General features: G+C 39.6%; 1 protein-coding gene across 1 annotated transcript in view; it reads right to left on the reverse strand.

Annotated features, from left to right (window-relative positions):
- TMEM108 (transmembrane protein 108) overlaps positions 1-17881 on the reverse strand; it is a 245803-nt gene that overhangs the window by 155981 nt on the left and 71941 nt on the right. The gene's annotated exons all lie outside the window — the stretch shown is intronic.

A 17881-nucleotide genomic window follows, 5' to 3' on the forward strand; every position in this document is an offset into this window, starting at 1 on the left:
GGATTTATTTACCTTCTATAATTGAAACTTTGTTGCCTTCAGTGGAGCTCAGAGCCGGCCGCAGCAGGCGGGAAGCTTGGCTTCCTCCATCACTGGAGCAACGAAGCCTCCTGCTCGCTCCAGCTTCGTGGCTGCCGGCCGTCATCTTGGTTGGGTTAATTTGCATATAGTCGCTCTGATTGGCCGATGGGCGTGGCTTAAGGTGTAGCAAAGGTACAGTCAATTTGCATGTTTGTCTTTTATTAGATTATATTTTTGTTAATCCTCACCCGAGGATATTTTTTCCATTGATTTTTAGAGAGAGTGGAAGGGAGGCAGGGAGGGGGAGAGGGAATTGGGGGGAGGAGAGAGAGACATATCGATTGGTTGCCTCCCAAACGTGCCCCAACCAGGGCCAGGGATCGAACTTGCAACTCCACATGCACTGCAAGTTGGTCAGTACCTACACTCTCTTGCCCTAAAAGTGCCATGGATTTAAATAATGGAAGTGAAAAGATACTAAACCACTTAGCAAAAATGCTTTCTTATTTGCTAAGACTGTAGAAACAATCTAGAATGAAAATGGAGTATTATTCTGGACCCAAGTCCAACCCTCAGGTGTTGGCTATGGTTTCAGAACTGGAGCCACACATGCTTACACAGTCTCATGCCCAGACCCACTGAATGGTGCCAGTTTCTCTTCTCACACCACCTCCACTTCCAGAACCAGCTTCTCCTTCGCCAGGGAGTGCTGGGAACTCCTAACCTGTGTGTTAGATCCTCATGAGCTTCAGGACTTGAACCTGAAGCCGAATGACCCATCCTTGGTGAAGTGGGCCCTAAGACAAGCCCACCTGCCAGGGAGGGTGCCTTCGGCCTCAGGATGGCCAGGAAGCAGCCAGCCCTGCTCATAAGAGTAGCCTAGAGATCACTGCTGTCCTGGGCAGCTACCAACAAAGCAGGTGACTGTGAATCAGGAATTTCCCGCTTCATTCCTAACCCTCCCTATGCTTCAACATGTATTCTTATTTGCAGTGATATCAGGAGCAAAACCATTGCATTCTCTCTGTGTCTTCGCTGGATCCTCTTAAATTAAATAGAACAAAAAGAGGCCTCACATGAATTGAGGACGAATTCAGAAGAAAGGGATAAGTGGAAGCAGAATGAAAGGGTACAGAGTAGTAGTTAAAGGAAAGAGGTCCTAGAGACATACTACCTGAGTCTGAACTCCAGCTCTGCCAATTTCATCTTTTTGATTTTGGGTAAATTATTTAAACTCCCCGTGACTCAGTTCCCTCATCTGTAAAATGGGAATAGAGATAGCACCCACTCATAGGATCGTTGAGAATGTTAAGTTAACAAGAACATGTGGAATCGTGTCTGGCCCAGACTTAGAGCTATGTAGGTGTTCATCATCATCATTGTGGGTTTCTTAAAACTGAATGTAAACCTGTGGTTCTACTCTTGGAAAGAATTATACTAAGGAAGGTACAAGGACCCTCAAAGATTAAATAGTCAAAGAGGTGGGTCCTCTTGAGCAGATGGAGGAAAATAAGACAGTTAGAGCATGGATAAATGCAGCCGAGGAGAACTGAGAGAATTGCACAGGTGTATAAATGCTCTAGAATACATAAATTCCAGGAAATGGGCTGTGGGGATTTATCTAACTTAATTAAGAAAAGTCATCATTGTCAATTGGTACAGTAAGTGACATGCAGAACACCTTACCACCTGGTTTAGAGAAAATCGCAGAAGATAATCTATCAGAAACAACGGGGTGTCACAGTGATGATCTGGGGAGGAGATGAATGCAATCTGGGGAGAAATGAATGTTCTCCCTTTGTGTATGGCAAGTCTGCATCCTTTTTGTATCTTGATGACTTATTTATTTATTTTTATTGTTGATAGTATTACAGATATCTCCCATCCCTACACCCCCACCTTTATCTCCCTCCTCCCAGCCCCCACCCACTTCCAAAGTCAGTATATAAGTTCTTTGGTTTATCTCTTCTCATCCTCCCTAACCACACATCGAGGTATGTCAGTCGGTTCCATGCCTCCATGCTTTGGGTCTTATTTTGTTGGTAAATTCATCTTATTCAGTAGATTCTACAAATAAGTGAGATCATGTGATATTTGTCTTTCTCAGATTGACAAAAAAATAAATATTTTTCAGGTCCATCCATGCTGTCCCAAAGGGTAAGAGATCCCTCTTTTTTACAACTGCATAGCATTCCATAGTGTAAATGTTCCACAGCTTTTTTATCCACTCATGGGCATTTGGGCTGTTTCCAAATCTTAGCTATTGTAAATTGTGCTGCTATGAACATAGGGGTACATATATTCTTTCTGATTGCTGTTTTGGGGTTTTTAGGATATATTCCCAGAAGTAGGATTGCTGGGTCAAATGAAAGTTCCATTTTTAATTTTTTGAGGGAACTCCATACTGTTTTCCATAGTGGCTGCACCAGTCTGCATTCCCACCAGCAGTGAACTAGAAGCCTGCATTGTTGCTTTGCTTTTCCAGGTGACTCATCACTTACTCCACCAGATACAGTATGACCGTAACACTCTCCCTGTTCAGGTGAGGCTGGCCATGTTTACAGCCTGATAAACATACCTACAGGCTGAGCTCTACTCTATGTGTTAGCCAACTTTTTACCACCTTGATTAGTAGCTGGCTGACATTATAAGCTGGCAGAAAGGTCAACAGCAGATAGTAACCAGGGACACCAGGCTCTGATAGCCTCTCTCATGACTGCCTATTTACTGAGTTAATTTTCCTGCCCCTCATCCTAGAGAACTCAGTTCTCCAAGTACTGCTGGAAGAGGGACAGTGCTCTCACATTTCCTTCCAGGACACGCTGGGGCCTAGGAAGAGGATGGCTTGCTTAAGCATCAGCAACGGTTCACCCATGCATGGTTGAATTATCGGCAATTTCTCTCCTATCGACTCTTCAGCATTTTTCAAGTTATCTATGAAAAATGTGGCACCTTTTTGATGTCAAACAAAGAGCTAAAAAGATTGCTTCCTTAGGCCAACCTACTTCACATCTAACCAATCTCTAAGATATAGGAGGTACAACAGATAAATGTGGAGGGTGGAACTCACCTCTTGTTTTTTTCTGTTGTAATCTATAAAGGAAGTGTTAAGAGGATTAAAGGAAAAAGCTCATTTGAAAGTGCCAGTATCTGGCATATGGCATGTAGGATTTGCTCCCCAAAGATGGATTCATCTGCTCAGTCTGAAGAGACTACACATTCTAAAGGCCCATGCCACTGCCTCCAGCGCTGGCACTGTCCACCCTTCCAGCAGACTCCTACTGCCCAGGGATGGGCTAATTGTTCATCCTAGAACAAAGAGGGGGCCTCATTCAACTGACTCACATACGCCTGTATTCCTTAATGAAAAGAAAGTAAGTTCAACATAAACCAGTTCTTTCTTAGGCACCATCCAAGAGGATTTGCCATCCTGAAGTTTTACTTTTATTCAAATGCCATTATTTGCATGGGTCTCTAGCACAGGCTCACAGTCACATGGTCTAATATGGGTCCCATTTTCTTTCACCAAGTGGAAAAGTATGTCAAGTAGAGTAAGAACTTAAAATCCGAGTAAAATAAGACCCAGGTATTATTTTGTTGTAATGTTTTAGAATCACTATTTTCTGAACACCAAGGCTGTGCTTTGAACATCTCTGGAGAAAGATGCCAAGTAGATAAATTAAATCAACTACTTTATTGTTAAGGAGAACTTCAGGCTGCTCCATTTGGAGATGCAATGTTTCACAGGTGTGAGGCTTGACATGCCCATACTTCCCTTTTTCATCATATCAAATCATACCACACACCAATGGCAATGCATCATTCTTGCAATAGCCTCCACACATTTGTTCGGACTTCCATTTGCCTTTGTTTCAACACTGAAAGTTCCTCTCTTTGTGAAGTCCCTAAAGGTCATTTTGCCATGATATTGTCATTTCCATAGACCGCCAGAGGCAGAGTTCCTTCTGAAAACACTGGAATGAATGCAGCGCTCCTGCAAAAGGGCAAGCTTATAAGAGTCAAAAAGCAAGTGCTTGCTTAGCATCCGAGTCTGAATAAAAAGCAGAGGTGAGAGTGGCAGAGCAGTTCTCTAAAAGCTTGTCTAATTTGCCTGCCTGAATATAACCACAGACTGAACTCACCAAGGACATGCTACTAAACTTTATTCAATTTCTTCATTTGTAAAAGTTAAATAATATACATATTAAATAATGGTATTTACTATATCAGGTTGTTGTGGGGATTAAATGAGATAATGAAAAACACACTTAGAACATGCTTAAAACACGGTAGGCAATCATTTAATGTTATTGCTTTTCTGTGAATTTTGTCAAATGCTTCTACTTGAGCCAGCTGAGCTCAGATATTAACATATAATGAAATTTAGGACTGGAAGGGATTTTGGGATACACCTGCTCCAGAGAAACTGAAGAGCATGACCTAGGATCACACAGTTTATGATGGAGCCAAGACAGAATCTGGATCGCCTGACTGTAATTTCATGTCTAGTTGGAACATCTTGTTTGGAATGGTGTTTGACACAATGAAGAAGTTGTTTACTTGATTCCGCATGAATCAAACTTTGGTTAGTTTTAATTTCTTCTGAAATTCCACCTATTACTTAAGGATAAACAACACAATAAACCCTCATCACGGTTAGTTCTGCCCTGTGTACAAAAGGTAACAAGACCAAATATTAAATCAAAGTTCTTTGCAGCCTTGAGGTAGGACTCATCTGAAATTAGTTCTAGTTTGCTCACCAGCTTAATGATACTGTCAGTTGTTTTTTAATTAAGTTACCCTTCACTGCTACACTGCTCGGATTCTAAGAGCTAACGGAAATGCTTGCTGTGTTCCCCATGTACTTTATAGGAAATAGTTCGAAGTGGTACTCTTTTAAAGGTTGAGATAAATACCATTATTATGTATATTATTTAAGTTTTACAAATGAAGAAATTGAAGAAAGTTAAGTAGCATGTCCTCGGTGAATTCAGAAAACAGCTTAAAAGTGCTTTTCTAGGTAATGAGAGTCTGGAAATTCCTGCAAGTTTCCAGGCCCTAAAAAGAAAATTCTCATTCCTCCCAAGTAAGCCATTACAATTCTTTGTGAAATAGAAATCATGACCCTTGTAACTGAGGGGGGATATAGAGGAATCGTGTGACAAAGGCTTTGCCCAAATAGGTGGTGGCAATTTCCAAAACAACTGCAAAGGTGGATGTCTTCATTTCCTTCTTTCTTTCCAAGATCAAAGCAGGTGTGCCATCCTAGCTTCTCTTCTGCCCCTAAGAAGGTTCGCTTGAGATAACTCTGAACCAAAGTAGATGAAGTAAACTAAAGTCAGCAGTTTGGGAAACAAAAAAGTGAGACTGACTCCTTCTAGGGAGAGAATCTGATTGAAAAATAATGTGAATTCCCAGTAAACCAATTGTTTGCATGATAATATCATACTGCTATTCCTTAGCAATCAATGCTGTCCTTCAACCAAGGCTCTGTGAATGGTCAAGTAAGCTAAGTACCTTCTTCAGTCTCTTGTATCTGAACTGTAACTTGAGACTCTAATTAAAATGAATGCTCTAATGGCATCTTGGAATTACTCATTCAACTGACAAAGTTGAGAAATCAGAGACTGCTTTGGTCAATGAAAGTCTCCAACGACCAAATAAATACATTATCACTTTTATTTGTGCAGGTCAACTGTAGATGCATACAATAGCATCTGGTCCACTCTGGTTGGCATCTACCATGATATTCAACCTCCATTCTCTTACCTAGGCCACTGTTCTACTCTACAACTAGCACTTGAAGAGACAACTGATGTGTGAAGCACTTGAGATACTGAGATGCCATGGAATGGTTAAACAAATAAACCTCCATTTAAAGTAAGAAGGTGCCATAACATTTAATGACAGTCTGCAATTAAAAAATATTTAGGAACTGCTATGTAATTGCTCTATTGCTATTCAAACATAAACACAAAAGAAAGATCTGTCACTCAAATAACTTCAATAAATTAGTCAAATTATGTCTAGTTTTACTGCAGTACAACAGGTTCTTTGTTGCTAATATTTATTTCCACTGATTAAAATCCTGGGTTTAATGCCAATGATCCTTCCCCCAACCAAGTTTCTATTAGCCTCTTCTTGGAATATAAGTGATAAAATGGTCCTGCAAAGAACATTCATGCTTCAAAGGTGGATTATAATTTGATTCCCATAGTGTTTTTACCACTGAACATCTCTGTAGTGGGCTTTGGAAAGTCTCCTCAGTAACCTAGTTCAGCTTTAATATTATTCAATTGTTCATTCATTCATTCATCATTCATTCACTCAACAAGTGTTTATTGAGCATCTAGGTGCCAGGAACTATCTTAGGTGCTAGGGATGTGAGCAAGATAAAAGTATTCATTGCCCTCAGGCTTATAGTCCCAAGAGGGCAACAGAAAATTAGCAGCCATGTGCAATGCCGCATGTCAAGTGCTAATGCTAGAGGATCAATGCTAAAGGAGCACCTAGCAAGGTACCCTTACCCAGATCCACAGGGGATTCAAGAAAGACTATCTTGGGAAAAATGGCAATGAAATAGAAGAGCTGAAGAAGCAGTAGAAAAGCATTTTGGGAAGAAGTATCAGGTACACAGACCAGGAAGAGAGAGGACATGGCAAGTGAAAGAAATGGAGAGAAATTCACTGTTGATACAGTTGGTTTGGAATAATGAGGTCAAAAGAGGTAAACCGGAGCCAGATTATGAAAGGTTGTATAAGCCAAGTGAAGGTGTTTGGCTTTATTGTAAGAATACAGGGGAGGCATTAAAGCTTTAGAGAGGAAGGAGGGAATATTCCTGGACTGTGGCCTCCTGCCATCTTAGTACTGGCTGGAGTGATGACAGTCTGTGCCATCAGACCACCTCTTCTCATAGATAATGCCACTAGACCCCATCCCACTTTAAAAACTATTACAGACATTTCATAGCCACTGAGTGACTCTTCTTTTGTATAAAATAACACCTTTGTTAAAATAAAAAAGCTAAGCTAACAGTCGATCATGTTCTTGATCTAGAAGGTACTTTAAAGATCATATATTCTAACTCCTTTCACTTTTCGGGTAAAGAAACCAAGATTAAGAAAGGTGAACTATTATATATATATGTGTGTGTGTGTGTGTGTGTGTGTGTGTGTGTGTGTATGAAATTGATTTTTTACAGAGAGGAAGGGAAAGGGATAGAGAATTAGAAACATCGATGAGAGAGAAACATCGAGATCAGCTGCCTCCCGCACACCCCCACTGGGGATGTGCCCGCAACCAAGGTACATGCCCTTGACCGAATCGAACCCGGGACCCTTCAGTCCACAGGCTGACGCTCTATCCACTGAGCCAAACCAGCCAGGGCTAGAAAGGTGAACTATTTTTTCTGAGGGCCTTTGGGTGCTGAAGACTAAGCAAGGCCTAAAACCCATGTTCCTGTTGGTCATTCCTCTCTGTAGCAATATCGGATATTGCTACAATCAATCTAATTTGATTGATTTAGACATTTTTCTTCTCTTATCATATATGCTGGGGTAAATGATTTTTTTTAACTTACCAGTATATTTGAAAGCTAAGGAGCTCTCCTGATCTCCATCAGGAATGTAATATAAGAAATACTATAATGGAACCCTGTTCATAATGTAGATTTCTATTTTGAGTGCATAGAATGAGACCTTTAAATGAAACCTCAGGGCTTTTTCTAGTGTTAGCATCATCTAATTAAAGGCATAATCATATGATATAACCAGTATCCTCATTGACGATAATTTTTAAAAAATCCCAAGAAATAAAAGGAGAGTAATATCACAACCTCAACAAAAACAGGCTCTCTGGCTCCAAAGTTATCCTACACATTTCCCAACTGCTTCTAGAAAAACAGCTATTATACAGATAACTCTGCTTTTAAGGATTCCCTGAAAACTGAAGTAGTAACCATAAACTTTTCAGGTAATGTACATCCTGCCATCACAATTTAATTACAGCATAGGAGGTTGAGCTTTATAACCTGGGAAGCAGTTGGCTGGAAATTCAAGCAGCCATGTAATGGCTTCTGCTAACTTAAAAAACCCTAAATATTTTTAAAATTAGAAAACATAGGCAAATGTTCGATCTTATTTTTATCTGTAGTAATACATATAAACCATGACCCATATCTTTCTAAGATCCAGTCCTTGAGGGCATTGTTCTACAGTTTACCATATGAGCATAGTTGAGAAAATGGTGTTGTATTGCCTTAAAAATCATTTACTAAAGAGTCTAGCTCACTCTCAAAGGAAGATACAGTTGAAAAATATCTTAAGAAAAACCTAACAAACCTGCATGTACTGAACATTTACCAGGTATATTTCAATAATTTTCATTTTCTCAATCAATTTCTATTAGCTTATCCTTTCATTAAAAAGGAATACATTTTAAGAGAATTATACTGGGGCAGCATATATATTTGAAAAACCATAATTCCTAATTAAGATTATAAGTAGGTGCATTGTGGCCTTGTGAAATCTGTAAATGCAAGTACTGAAAAATGCAAAGCAAGAAAAATGCAGGAGAAAAGCTGTTAAAATTATCTATATCTATAAAACCCTAATACGCAAATAGATCAAACATGGAATAACTGAACAACTGGTCACTATGACGTGCGCTGACCACCAGGGAGCATGTGCGGAACATGGCGGGTGTTGGCCGTGGTGGGATGGTAGAGCAGGTGAGCGGGGGGCGCCAGACCAAGGCGGGGTGCTGGTGACTGTCACTAGGGCAAGCCTCTGGTGGTTACTGAAAATTCTTTGCTCCCGTGTGCCGTGGTCCTGCCCGGCACTCCCACCTGCTGCTGGCACCAGCCCTACTTGCACCCGCTGCTGGCACTGGCCCCAATCACTCCACGCCATCAGCGGGTGTGAGCGGGTCCAGCACCATCAGCGTGTGGGAGCGGCGGCAGTGGGAGTGGGGCTGCCGGCAGACAGGGGACCTGGGGCCACTGTGGGAGGGCTGGGCAGGGGCGCAGAAGATGGGCCAAGACCCACCCCTAAAGAGTGGCCAGCCCTTTATTATTATTATTGTTATTAAAAACTAATTACTATTAGTTTATAATATTATTATAAACTAATTACTATAATTATCCTCATGGCCCACAGTTCCTTTCAAGGTGCATGAATTAATGCCCTGTGCCCCTAGTTTTGAGATAGTTTTAGATTTACAAAAGAGTCTCAAAGACAGTATGGAGATCTTGTATACTCTTCACCCAGCTTCCCCAATGTTAACATTTTATATAACCATGGGATAATTATAAACTAAGAAATTGACATTGGGATGATATTATTATCTAAACTACAACTTCATTTGAATTTCCTCATTTTCCCCACAAATGTTCCTGAAGGAGTTCAGAATATGCCACCCCAACATATGCTACTTTGGCATATGGATTATTTTGAGCTGAGGGCACTTGGGAAACAGCAGATGCAGGAAAGGCTGACTTCCCCTTTTCCACCTAAAAAAAGGCCATAAAATTTCCCAGGAGAAGGTGTCCTCCCTGTACCAGGAAGAGAACATCTTTATCACTGGAGACTGGGAATCGATGCTTAAATGGGTCTGTACAAACAACTTCCTAAAATAACCCTTATCTTCTACTAGCTTCTCCCCCACCCCATATGTCTCCTTGTTACTTCCCCACAATTTATTGCCCCCAGCCCAAACCCTTCTGTCTTGTCATTTCTTCACAAATCTATCAGTTCTTTGTTTAAGATCTAAATGCTTTTTGCTCTGGTCACTTCTTCAGGTCTTCTCTCTCTTGTGAAGGCTCCCAAATACCCCTAGAAATTCAATAAAACTCACATGCTTTTCTTCTGTTAATAGTCTTATGTCAGTGCAATTCTTAAGGCCCAGCCAGAGATCTTAAGACAGTAAAGGGTAAGTTTTCCTCTCCTACAGCCTTTTTCTGTTCCTGGCTCAAGTCCAGGATCCCACGTGGCATTTAGTTGTCTCCATCTATCAATGAACAGTTTCTTGGTGTTTCCTTGTCTCACTCTTTTATGACCTTGATACTTTTGAAGAATACTGGTCAGACATTTTGTAGAACGCCCCTTGATTTGGAGTTGTGAATTTCAGGGAAGAAGACCACAGAGGTGAAGTATTCTTCTCATCACACTGTATCAGGGTGTACATGAGGTCAACATGGCTTATTACTGGTGATATTCACCTGGATCACTTGGTTAAGGTGGTGTCTGTCAGGTTTCACCTCTGTAAATTTACGAACGTTGCCTTTCCATTCTCTATTCATTTGAAGTGAGTCACTAAGTCCAACCTACATTCAAGGGGAGAGGAATTAAGCTTCACTTACTAGAGGAAGAAGTCTCAAAGAATTTGTCAACAGCTATCATAGTAATAACTATTTTGGGAGAGATATTTTGAAGCTATGCCAACATACCACTTCTCAAAGTTTTGCCCTGATTTTAGAATTCATTGATGAATCTTAACTACAACAATTTACTGTGGTCTTCTAATGATGATTTTCTATTTCCCTTGTCTCTTCTATATTTAATAATTGAATTTTTTTGGTAAATATTTATTCCTTGTGACCATTTATTTATATTAGTATGGTATCATTTTTTTATACTTTTATTGAATTTATTGGGGTAACATTAGTTAATAAAATTACATAGGTTTCAGGTGTACAATTCTAAAATACATTATCTGTGTATTGCACTGTGTGTTTGCTACCCCAAGTCTCCTTCCATCACCACTTAGTCCTCCTTTACCCTCTTCTACCTCCCATCACCCCCCTTTCTCCCTCTGGTAATCTCCAATATGGTATCATTGATATTTTTTTTGGATGATACTATACTGATTTATTTTGTTGCTAAAATTGCTCCAGCTTTGGCCACTGAAGGTTTTTTTTAAATTAGCTTCTGTGTCCTTTTAACATGTTCTCATTTTTTTTCTTGAGCAGTTCATTACTTTCTGGCACTAAAAGATTCTCTAGGCTCATTGGGTATTTTCCTTTCCCAGCCCTAGACTCAGCCATTTCTCCAAGGGTTACTGGGTCATTTTATTGGAAAATGATTCAGGCATACCTCAGAGATACTGTGGTTTCAGTTCTGGACCACTGCAATAAAGCAAGTATCGCAACAAACCAGATGAATTTTCTGGTGAATTCTACCAAACATTTAAAAAAAGATTAATTAATTGATATTAACTATTAATACAAATCCTCAAACTATTCCAAAAAATGAAAGAGGAGGAAACAAATCCAAATTCATTTTATGAGGCCAGCATTACCCTGATGCCAAGCCAGACAAGGACCCTATAAGAAAAGAAAATTACAGGCCTATATTTCTGATGAACATAGATTAAAAACTCCTCACCAAATATTAGCAAACCAAATTCAACTATACATTTAATGGATCATAAACCATGATCAAGTGGGATTTATTCCAGGGATAGAAGGATGATTCAATATCCACAATCAATCAATGTGATACACTACATTAACAAACGAATAAAAATTGTATGATCACCTCAGTAGTTGCAGAAAAAGCATTTGACGAATTCAATATCCATTCATGATAAAAACTCTTAACAAAGTGGGTATAGAGGGAGACTAACTTAACATAACAAAAGCACTATACAACAAGCCCACAGCTAACAAAATACTCAAAGGTGAAAAGTTGAAAGCTTTTCCTTGTAAGATCAGGAACAAGACAAGGATGTCCACTCTTGCAACTTTTATTCAACATAATATTAGAAGTCCTAGTCAGAGCAAACAGGCAAGAAAAAGAAATAAAGGCATTCAAATTAGGAAGAAAAAAGTAAAACCACCTCTATTTGCAGATGATATATTACATATAGAAATCCCTAAAGTCTCCACCAAAAAACTGTGAGAGCTAATAAGCAAATTCAGTAAAGTTGTAGGATACAAAAATCAATACTAAAATATCAGTGTGCTTCTATCCTATATTATAAAAGGCTAATATGCAAATCGACTGAACGGTGGCATGACCAGTCGCTATGATGTGCACTGACCACCAGGGGGCAGATGCTCAACACAGGAGCTGCCTCCTGGTGGTCAGTGTGCTCCCACAGGGGAAGTGCCGTTCAGGCAGAAGCCTGTGTGGTGGTGGGAGCCTCTCCTGCCTCCGTGGCAGTGCTAAGGATGTCCGACTGACAGCTTAGGCCCGCTCCTTATGACAGTTTAAGGGAGCGGGCCTAAGTTGTCAGTCGGACATCCAATGAGGGCTCCCGGACTACCAGAGGATGCAGGCTGGGCTGATGAACATAGATTGTACTGGGCCTCTAGTACACTAATAACTATCAGAAAGAGAAATTAATCCCATTTACTTTGCATCAAAAAATAACTAAGAATAAATTTAACCAAGAAGGTAAATGACCTTTACATCAAAAACTATGACATTGAAGACACAAATAAATGCAAAGACAGTCCATATTCATGTACTGAAAGAATATTGTTAAAATGTCCATACTACCCAAAACAGTCTACAGGAACAACATAACCCCTATCAAAATTCCAATGGAATTTTTCACAGAAATAGAATAATCTTACAATTGGAATGAAACATCAACAGACTCTTATTAGTCAAAGCAATTTTGGGGAAGAATAACAAAACTGGAGGCATAACACTTCCTAATTTTAAACTGTATTACAAAGCTATAGTAATCAAAACAGTATGGCATTGGCCTAGAAACAAACACAAAGATCAGTGGAACAGAATAGAGAGCCCAGAAATAAACCCATGCCTATTTGGTCAATTAATTCTGACAAAGAAGCCAAAAACAAACAATGACAAACAGACTCTTGGATAAATGGTATTGGGAAAACTAGACATCCACATGCAAAAGAATGAAACTGGATCACCATCTTACATCATCATAAAAATCAACTCAAAATGGACTAAAGACTTAAATGTAAAACCTGAAACCATAAAACTCCTAGAAGAAAACATAGGTGGGTAAGTTCCCAAACATCAGTCTTGGCAATGATTTTTTAAATTTAATAGCAAAAGCAAAGGCAACAAAAGCAAAAGTGGACTACATCAAACCAAAAGGCATCTGCACAGCAAAGGATAAGCAAAATGAAAAGGTAACCTAGAGAATGGAAGAAAATATTAAATATAATTTATCTAATTAGGGGTTAATGTACAGAATATATAAAGAACTCACACAACTCAATAGCAAAATAACAAACAATCTTATTTTTAAAGGGGCAAAAGATCTGAATATAAATTTTTCAAAAAAGACATACAAATGGCCACAGGTACATGAAAGATGCTCAACATTACTAATGATCAGGAAAATGGAAATCAAAACCACAATGAGGTATCAGCTCACACTTGTTAGAATGGCTATTACATAAAAAAAGACAAGAAATAACAAATGTTGGCAAGAATGTGGAGAAAAGGGAACACTCATGCACTGTTGGTGGGAATGTAAATTGGTGCAGCCATTATGGAAAAGAGTATGGAGCTTCCTCAAAAAAATTAAAAATAGAACAACCATACAATAGAACAATTCCACTTCTGGGTACTTATCCAAAGAAAATGAAATTACTATCTTGAAAACATATCTGAACCCCCATGTTCACTGCAGCACTACTTACAATAGCCACGACATGGAAACAATCTAAGCATACATCAATGAATGAATGGATGGATAAAGAAAATGTGGTGTGTATATATACAACTCAGCCATAAAAAAGAAGGAAATCTTGCTAATTGTCACAACAGGGATGGACCTTGAGGGCAGTATGCTAAGTGAAATAAGTCAAACAGAGAAAGACAAATCTAAACACACACACACACACACACACACACACACACACACACACCAAACTCATAGATACAGAAAACAGATTTGTGGTTACCAGGGGCAGGCAGTGATGAGGCTGGTGGTGGTGGTGGGTGATGGATGAAATTTAAAGAGGTAAAAAGGTACAAACTTCCAGTTATAACATAAGTAGTCCTGGGGATGTAATGCACAGCATAGCAACTATAGTTAACAGACACAAAATCAATAGAACTATATTGTATATTTGAAAGTAATAAAGAAAAGTAATTATTAAAAATTCTTATTACAAGAAAAAAATTGTAACTATGTGTGGTGATGGATGCTATCTAAATTTATGGTGATCATTTCATGATATATGTTAATATCAAATCTTTATGTTGTACACCTGAAATTACTACAATGTTATATATATCTCAATAAGAAATAAAAACAAAAAAGTCATCTAAAGATTCTGGATATTGACCAAAGGCATATAACAAATGGAGGATTTATTCAAGAAAACATACTGGATCTCAATAAGAACAGTGGGAATCTGTGACATTTTAGCCAGGGCGGCTCCCATCCCTGAGCCCCTTTCACCTCAGCTCCATCACCTGGAAATTCTTCCCCAGCCTCAGCAGATGGAGAGGGCTGTGAGAACTGGCAGTTCTGCTGCCCGGCTGCAGGGGGCTGACTGTATTTGGAGCAGAGCATGGAAAAATTCCTGCTTGAGCACTGCAGGAAACAATAGTGATCTGTGGCAAACCATCAGGAAAGGCTAACATCGTGGGTAGCCTGACATGTTGATACTTGTTGAGACAAGCACAAAAAGGCAGACCAGCCAGAAATTTAATAGGGAGATCAGGGAAGGAAACAACTAGAGAATCTGGCTAAGATCCCCCTTATTTCAGGGGGTCTGGAAGGCTGTGTTCTGTAGAGATCAGACAGAGCTCTAATGAGCTACTTGCTACGGTCCTTGGCTGATTCTCCCTGAGTCATTGTGTGTCTAGCACATAAACTGATAATAAAATTCATTTATACCTACCCGCTGTGGTCACAAATCATACAACATTACAGACAGTCTATACTGCCTCTTTTATTACACAGGTGGGAAACCAAAGCCCCTGAGTAATTTAAGAACATACATTTCTAAAAAGTTAGTAGAAAATCATTAGAAGTTAGCATAAATGGGTCCCGGGGCTTTGCCAAAATTCATTGACCTGCAACAAGGTGGCATAAGAATTAACAAATAAAAACTGGTCAGGAAAGTTTGGACTATCTATACCAAATGTACAAAAAGATCTTCCTCAATCTTGGTCCCACATTTATTCTCCCCTTCCCTCCATTTTCCTCTTCTCTCCTGAGAATTCTTTGGAAGGAAGGGAGAATAATGAGGGCTCTTCAGGAAGTCACTCCTTATGGGTTCTCAAACACGTGATATACTACAGTGGAGAGGGGATCACACCTGTCCCAAGAATGACAGCTATGTTACAGTCATTGCTTTTAAGTGATCCTCTTACCTTCTGTTTCATTTTTTCATAACTTCTAACTTCTGGTTCTAGCTCTTCACTTTATGTGCTTTGTGGGTGACAACTTATGCTAAAAATACTCCAGTCTTTTGATTGGGTACCTATATTCCCAGAGAAAATGACCATGACATAGATATACGCTCCAGTTCCAATTGCTATTAAAAACTATTAAGTATTAACATTTTCACCTTTACAACACAGCTTCTTTCCATAATAAAAGGCTATCCATGCATGTCTTCAAGCCCCATTATTATAAATCCTGCTTGTTCAAGCAAGTAATTATAACTACTCTTGAAGGCAACAGAATATTATATGTGAATTGAAGGCTGTTTTCTCTAAGATTGGTAGAATGCAAAAGCTACTTCAGGTTGGTACCAAGGAAACCTGCTCCCAAGACAACCTTTATATGTTCCTGTCTTCCTTGATGGCTTCACATTTGGCTCATCCTTGGCATTTAGTCAATTTTAAATTGCTAGGAAAAATAAGGGACAAATCCCTCTATTTATGCAGCTGACATATTTGCTGCTCAGAATCTTTTATAATCTGTCTTTGTGAGAATAACAGCAGAAATTTTAATAGCTTAAAAACATCACTGACTTACAGCCTAACCAGCATTCAGGAAAGAGGACAAAGCAAGGAATGTAGTAGGACTGGCTGCTGCACAATGGAGTGAGCCCCTTCCTCAGGTTTCTTTCATTTTAAAATTTTGTTTGTTTGTTACCTGAAGACTACATCTGGGGATAGAAGGCTGGAACCTGGGGCAGGCATGGAAGGGTGGTGTCTCCATCAAGGGAAAACGCCTGGTTGAGACTAATTCATCATAGAAACCACATCTGTTTTGTTAATTGAGAAAAAAAATACAAAAACATGCCTGGAGACAGTGTGGTATGAATTTTGACACCAACTATACCTGGATTTAAACTGTGGCCACCATGTACCTGCTCAATAACCACAAACAGCTCTCCGAGCTTCTCGGAGTTTCCATATCGGCACAATTGATTAAATGAGATAATGTAGGTATAAAACTCCCAACCCTGTTCAGATACTCTCATGTATGTCACTAGCCACCCCTCATTTTCTGCCTTATCAAAGCCATCCAGAGGCAGGTCCTCAGACTGACAAAACTATCTTTGCAGCTACAACAATACATTTTCTTGTCATAATTATATTTCAGGTAACAACAAAAATCATAGGACTCATTCTGAAATTTAACAACTCAAAGTTTCTTCTTACAATTTTTTGGGCCGGGATGAAATTATTGACTTTTACTGGGTACTTTTCCTACTGAATCACTTCTGCAAGATCAGATATTTTAACAGCAGCTGATCCACACAGCAGGATCCCCTGGGTCAGCCACTAACAACAACACAGAAAGGCAAGGATTATTTTAGATCACGAGTCTGCCAGATAGAGTACAACTCCCCAAAGAAAACATAGTACATAAATGTTTACCCCAAACTCCCTGGCCAATTCCTTCCTCTGTCAAGAACTGCCTGGATGTGATGGGGCCCTCTGCATGCCCGAGTCCAGCGTACGCCATGATGGCACCTGGCAGAAGATGAGAGCTGCTCGGGTTTCAGGCTGACATACCACACCTGCTGTCAGAGCTACTTCACACCCTGGCAGGAGAAGCTCCTCTCAGCAGTGCCCACTGCAATTACTACATGAGTGACAAGTCTTTGAATCACCGGGATGACTCACATGAAAAGAAAGCCCTCACTGGGTTTAGAGGCCAGGCGGCAACCTCCAGGGGAGACCCTGATCTTCCTCGCTGAAACAGCAGGTAGGAAGCATAAGCCCTGCAAATACTTTTTTAATTAAATGGAGGATTTCCCCCCTCGGCTCCTCCCTTGCTCTGCTTCTGTCTCCTTTCTCTCCTTTCTCTCCTGTCTTACCAGATGCTCTTAGACACTGTGTCACATCTGTGAGCCTGTGAACAGACCCGAAACAAGATCAAAATAGAACCAAAACAAGAGGTCCCACCAGCCAAGAGCAATCATTGCTCAGTAGTAAAAATTTTGCCAAGAGCAGTGAAGACAGTTCTAGATTTCAAATTACTGACCTAAAATGTAATTGAAATCCAACTGTTAATTAATACTTTATTTATTCGTGAAAATAGACCCTTTGATTCCTAAAGCAGAGATCTATATTTTAACTCAGAAAGCAAAAGAAGGAAAAACAAGACAGCCAGATATGATCAGAAAATGTTGCTGAATTCTCAGCACACACATATTCCTAATACCTTAAATACTGATTCTCCTAAAACCAACCCACTATTTGTCCTAAAAAATTCGCCCAAGGGTTTATGTTACAAATTGAACTCATTCTCTTTCCCCAATAGCATCTTCCCCCCAACCCCAAACATGCACACCACCCCTCTTCTGCTCTCCATTTGCCAGTCCTATAAATTAGAGTCCTTGGAGTACATTCTCCAATCCACTCTGCTTTAAATCTGCTATTAAGATTTTACCTTGTCTGTATCTTTTAAAATTTCATCTCTTGTCTTCCTTACCTTTGCTTTGCCTTGATTTAGT

This window comes from Myotis brandtii, unplaced genomic scaffold (assembly GCF_000412655.1).
Source record: "Myotis brandtii unplaced genomic scaffold, ASM41265v1 scaffold18, whole genome shotgun sequence".
NCBI lineage: Eukaryota > Metazoa > Chordata > Mammalia > Chiroptera > Vespertilionidae > Myotis > Myotis brandtii.